At 31.8% G+C, this 6174-nt stretch overlaps 1 long non-coding RNA gene across 1 annotated transcript; it reads right to left on the reverse strand.

Annotated features, from left to right (window-relative positions):
* Window positions 1–548: 548 nt before the first annotated feature.
* Window positions 549–1913, reverse strand: LOC138882299 (uncharacterized). The gene is made up of 2 exons (XR_011403807.1): window positions 1656–1913; window positions 549–942 (listed from the first exon to the last, which is right to left on the reverse strand). It is a non-coding gene; the product is annotated as an uncharacterized lncRNA (long non-coding RNA).
* Between the last annotated feature and the right edge of the window lie 4261 nt (window positions 1914–6174).

Consider the following 6174-nt stretch of genomic DNA (forward strand, 5'->3'; position numbering starts at 1 on the left):
TCACTTTACTTTTTTTTCACGTCTAATAAAAAAATTAAAAGGTCTAATTTATTAAGTTACTCCTGTTAAATACTTTTTAAAAATTGAGCAGTACAAAAAAAATTACTATTTATTTAATATTAAAGATATAATTGGAAATAATTAACAAATTTAATTTTGAAATCCTAGAGTATCAGTTATTTTGGAATAATTTTGTTGAGCTAAATGCGACAACTAAAATGAGGTTGAGGAAATTAGGGGTAGGTATCGGTCGGTTCGGTTCGGTTATGAATATTATCGGTTAAGCATATCGGTTATCGGTTTACAAATTTGATAAATCGATAATCGAATCTAGATATCGGTTAATCGGTTATCGATCATTATCGGTTCGGTTATCGATTTACCCGATAAAATAACTCAATCTAGAGTTAAGCAAAAAAGAGAAGACAATTCACTGGAGTTAAGCAAGAAAGAGAAGAATTCACATATAGTATACTACTCATTTCTGCGCTCTGTCGAGTGGCCACAACTGGAATAGTACTATTTCTTCAACAACAGTTGTCCAAATATATTAATAATTGTCACAACCCAAACCGATGGGCCGTGACGGGCACCCGGTACCTTACTCAACCGAGTACCAACGTAACATATCTTTCTTATTACATCATCATATACACGTGACATACGGGCCTAATATGCCAACATGATCATTTATAAATTCAAAACATAGGCCGACAAAGCTGTACAATCTTTCACGTACGCGACATAAGTCTACAAGTCTCTAAGAGTACATAAATGTCATAAAGGTCGGGACAGAGTCCCACCATACCAAACAATACACATCTAAATCATACTAATCAAACACGCAACTCCGAAGCAAATGGAGCGATACACCATCTTCAGCAACCATCTTCCGCTGAGCTGAGAGCCTACTTGGAGGACTCTCGACTTGTCTGTCTGGACCTGCGGGCATGAAATGCATCGTCCCCAGGCAAAAGGGACGTTAGTACGAAATAATGTACCGAGTATGTAAGGCAATATACTGAAAGCTGAAACTGAACTGATAATTTAATAACTGCAAGTAGATGGAAGTCAAAGATAATCTGAAGATATGCTTACCTGCTGATACTGACTCAACTCTCTCAATATAGTAAGTAAAATAGTTGTTCAGCCCTATAAGGCTCGGTATATATATAGGGCGCTCATAGTCAAAGATACTCTGTCGTAGTCAAAGATACTACTAGTCAAAGATACTCTGCCGTAATAGGCTCGCTCATAGGCGCTCGGCCATACTAGGCTCTGTATCTCGACCATGCTGGGCTCGATCATAGGCGCTCAGCCACAGTAGACTCGGTATATAACTTACCATCTGATCTGAGGTTGCCCAATAGGGGCCTGCCTATCGATTATTGCTCGATGGTAATGAAAATACTTTTAATACTGTATATATGTAAATTCTCTGCTCTCTTGACTGGAAGAAGGAAATAATCAACTGAATATGAAGTCCCGATAAGGAGAATATTATAACTTACAAAATTAGAAAAATACACGCAATTTGCGACACTAGCAAAACATACGTAAATTTCGGGATATGAATTTTTCTTTATGCCTCGTTATCAAACTTGTATAATGACGAGATCATTACAAAATGAAGGAAAAACTTAGCCCTAACACACCTGGAGTAGAGAAAACTCCGTATAATATTCCGTTGAAAAACCCTCGTTGATTGAACGAAATTTTCCCCTACTTCTTAGAAATTCATGGAAGAATAGCTTCTGGTTTCTAAAATTTTGGAATGAAGGAAATGTTTTTGGTTTCCTTGAAGTTGTTGAGAAGAAAATGTTTTCTCGTTTCTTAAGAATTGAGAGGAAATAACGTTTCTGATTCATTCAAGTTTGGAAAGAACAACATTTTGCTCGGATTCATTTTTTATTCAAGTTACTTATCTCTTCATGTATCTTAAGTTAAAGATATGCTTTATATTTGGATGTGCAGCCACCACATGTCAGTAATGATTCAAATCTTGCCACCTATCCTTCAGTGACTTAGAGTCATAAGGTTTGGGGGCTGCCACGTGTCCTTGGAGTATTATGAGCTAGTGACATGCAAGGTACTATTTAATAGTTAATCGAATAATGTCCTATTACCCGGTATTTATGAACTAGTGATATGCAAGGTACTACATGCCCATGCTAGTAAGATGTGCAAGGTATGTGAAAAGTGAGTGATATTTTAAGTAACTGGGAATAATTCTCAATTTTGCTGGTAATTAATCAAACCGATGGGTCGTGACGATAATAATACAAAGTAGTAGCGATTTCACCTTAAAATTAATAAGTCCAAACATATAGTATTAACAGTTCAAATTCAAGTTAACAAGTCAGCAACTACTCAATCCTTATACGCTTCACCAAATAAATTGGATGTTGTTTGTCAAATGTCTAACATTAAAAAAGAAATCATATAGCAAAACCTTGATATGTGCATGGGCAATACTAACACAGAAATAAAAAATACCTAGAAGGCAAGAAAATGGTATCCTGTTGTCAAAGCTCAACGTACTGTACAAAAGAATAATGCTCATAAATATATCTGAAACTGACGAAGATTGTCGATTGAGAATTGCTAAGTGCGAAGAAAAACTGGTAGTAGGTATAGGCTGCATAACGTGAGCTCACAAAATTAAGAAACAAAAATAAAAAATAAAGAATCATTAACAGTCAAAAATACCAATATGAAGATGAATTTTTGTTATAAAAATCAAAAGCCTAATATATAAGACTAAAGACACTAGTAAGGTCTATGAAGAATGAAGATAAAGCAACTGAAGAGTTCGGCTGAGAAAGAATATGAGAGAATTAACTGAAGTCCTATCATATGTATATACTTAAGGGTAAAGTCGTAATTTTATTAATTCTTATTGGGTTATCGATTAACCCATTAACAAAATTGGCAAATCGAGGCCCGAACCGACAATCCAATAATAAAATAAATTCTAAATTGTTACCAAATCATTAACTCAATAACCCGATACCGATAACTCAATAAATAATTAACGATTCGAATTATTAATTTTACCCGATATATACCCGCATAGGAGGAAATAACATAAAATCTTCACGAATTCGTTCAAGGTCAACCAGACAACCTGAAATTCATAATGGACCACAACTACAAATGGCTGAGTGATTAAATTCATACGGAATTTTTGAGTAATGCATTATCTCCTCAAAACCAGCGCTTTCATTTGCACTTTCCATTCAAGACCATGATAGCTCCGGTCCACAATAAGTGATCAATTTACTTTTTTATTTATGAAAATAGCTCAGGCTAGCAATTTTCAAACTGATCATTCAAAAATAGCCAGCATTTGCAAAGTCACTAAGAAATAGTCACTATTTTGCTGCAACACGGAAAGTTCTAACATAGTATACTGAAGGTCGGTGCACCTGTGCTCCAATCTCCAGTATATTATGCTGGACCGGTATATTATACTGGAGTTCTAGTATATTATATTGGAATTCCAGTATATTATACTGGAGTATTTTTTCGAATTTTGAACAGTATTTTCGTTCAGATTTATCTTTACATGAAAAGTAGCTAAATTTCGATTACTTTTGAAACAGTGGCTATTTTTGAATGATCACTTGTAAATCTGGCTATTTTTGAATTTCTCCTTTTTATTTTGGTCCAAAATAAGTGTCCATTTATATAATCAAGAAAAAATACAATTTATTTTTCCAAAATTACTCTTATGTACGTATCCATAAAAAGTCTTTTACTCCTCACATTAAATTATGTTGCAACATTTAAGTTTGGTCGCACTAACTATTTTGTATAAAATTTAGTATTTTCTTAACGGGTGTGTCCAAAGCAAATTGTTCATTTATTGTGAACCGGAAGGAGTATATTTTTAGGGGCTTTGGGAACAAGGTTAAATTTATCATGAACTATCTGAAATTAAGCAATTTATATTTTATTAGACTTTTAATTTAATCTTATCCTTCCTTTTAGGTATAGCCCGTTTTTTCCCTTGACCGCTAAGAGAGGCGAGAGCTCTAACCTAAGGTAATTTGAACATTCTTTTGTTAGAGAATTTGGACATGTCGAGTTCACTCATTTTGGGGATATTATTTTTTTTTGTACAATATTTGAAATTATTTATTAAAATTATTTTAATTTTATATATTATTCACTTTAAATAAGAATTACTTAAATTATATATAATTTATTATTAGTGTTTTAAATTAGAGAATTTAATTATACTATTTTCTTTTTTTTCTCTCACCTCTTTTCTTATTTTTCTGCCGCCTTAATTGCCGGTAACATTTTCTTAGTTGTCACCGTCAAGCAATGTAATTGGTGGAACCTACTTTTTGGGCGTGTACTCCTTTTTATCGTTGTCATCGAGTAATTGTTGGCTTACTACAATGATATTTTGCATGTGTACATCTTTTCGTAGGATTACCTTTAGTGGTTTTACTAGTATCCATGAACGTGCGCGTTGCATGTTAATAATAATACGTGAAGATTTAAATATTTTTTTATATAAAAAAATAATAAAATTTGAGTAATGAGATAAATTTTATGTATAATAATACAACAATCATCTAAATGTCGAAAAATATTGTTAGAGTAGCATAATACATGAATTTAAAATAAAAACATTATCAAAACTTATACAAATGATTAATTTTGTCATGTTAGTTAGATAAGTATGTATTATAATTTAAAAGAATTTAATGTGATGGTATCTTAATGAATATTTTTTTGTGGACAATATTTTTTTGTGTATGTCACTTCCTAATGCTTTGGTTACTCTGCCTTAACCAAACCTCTTGTTGTCGATCTTGGTATCCCTATTGAAAATGCAACAAACAGTTATTCGTGCAAGAAAACATATTACTTAAATATAGTCCAATATTTAGGATATTTGTCCTTGTGCTTTATTTATTATGTTTGCAAAACATAAACATACTAAAAATTATTTTCACACAAATTTAAAAGGATATTCCTTAGTTTCGAAAGACGAAAGTGGAATTCGGGGATAAGAATATACTTAGAAGCACATTAACCGTTCTTGTCAAAACTTCTATATATATACCATTTGTGTGCTATTATATAAGCTATTCGGCGTCTGTAAGTTTTTCAGTAGCATGATATGCATATTTTTCTTTAAAATCAACTTATATACAATGGAAGATCAATTTTAACTTAGTATATTCTATGTACGGTGACACCAACATAGGTAAGAAATAATAAACTTGACAACAAACATATATGGCAGAAAATCATTTGGTATTAAAGTATTTAAGTATTCGTCTTGGTAATAATTATTGGTATCATTTTCTGTTGAGTCAAAAACAGAAAAGCATTTTATTTTTACTATAAAATTTTGCAATCAACATTTTATTTAGTTGATCAACATATTCATTTCTGCCAGCTAAGATATCTTTTTAATTCTATCATGTGATTTGTACAAATTGCGTTTTAATCTAATATAATAGAAATATTTCTCTAATTAAATGCACTACTATTACCATTGAGAATGATAACTAAGTGTTCAGAAAGAACCAAATCATCTTTTATTGAATGCTCTTATTTGTTTCCGACACGAAGCAAGAAGACACCGAATACTGGATTTGTTCTTAATTTATATTTCTTGTTTGTTGAATCTTTTTATTTGAGGCCAGAAGTATAACTTTGGCAAGCTCGCTTTTACAATCTCTGCTTTTGTTGATTTTGGAACTCCTGGTAATACTTGACATAAATTACCTCCAAAATTATTAATTTTCATCAAACGGTTCATTAATATCCAATATCTCTCTAGAACTCCGGACAATTATTTTGATCGTTTGACACTTAGCCATAAGTGTTTCATCCCATATTATCAATTTTATTTTCCTTATAAATTTAGCACAATTGCTCTGCTTTGATATATTTGTGATAGTTATTTAAGTTGTTTGAAGAGGTATATCAAATCTAATGTGGGTGGCCTCACAATAAAATCGTTATTTGTATATTATTTGCTATTATTACTAACAGTGTCATGCTTCTTAATACGATATTTATACATAATGCATGACATAAAAATATTAAATTTTCAATAATCGATCCCAGTTAAATTGCAAATATCAATTTCTTGGAAGTCTTTTTTAATTTTACCAAATTAGTGCGTGCTCCAATGAAAGAGGC

The sequence above is a fragment of the Nicotiana sylvestris genome, chromosome 11 (genome assembly GCF_000393655.2).
Source record: "Nicotiana sylvestris chromosome 11, ASM39365v2, whole genome shotgun sequence".
In the NCBI taxonomy this organism is placed as follows: Eukaryota; Viridiplantae; Streptophyta; class Magnoliopsida; order Solanales; family Solanaceae; genus Nicotiana; species Nicotiana sylvestris.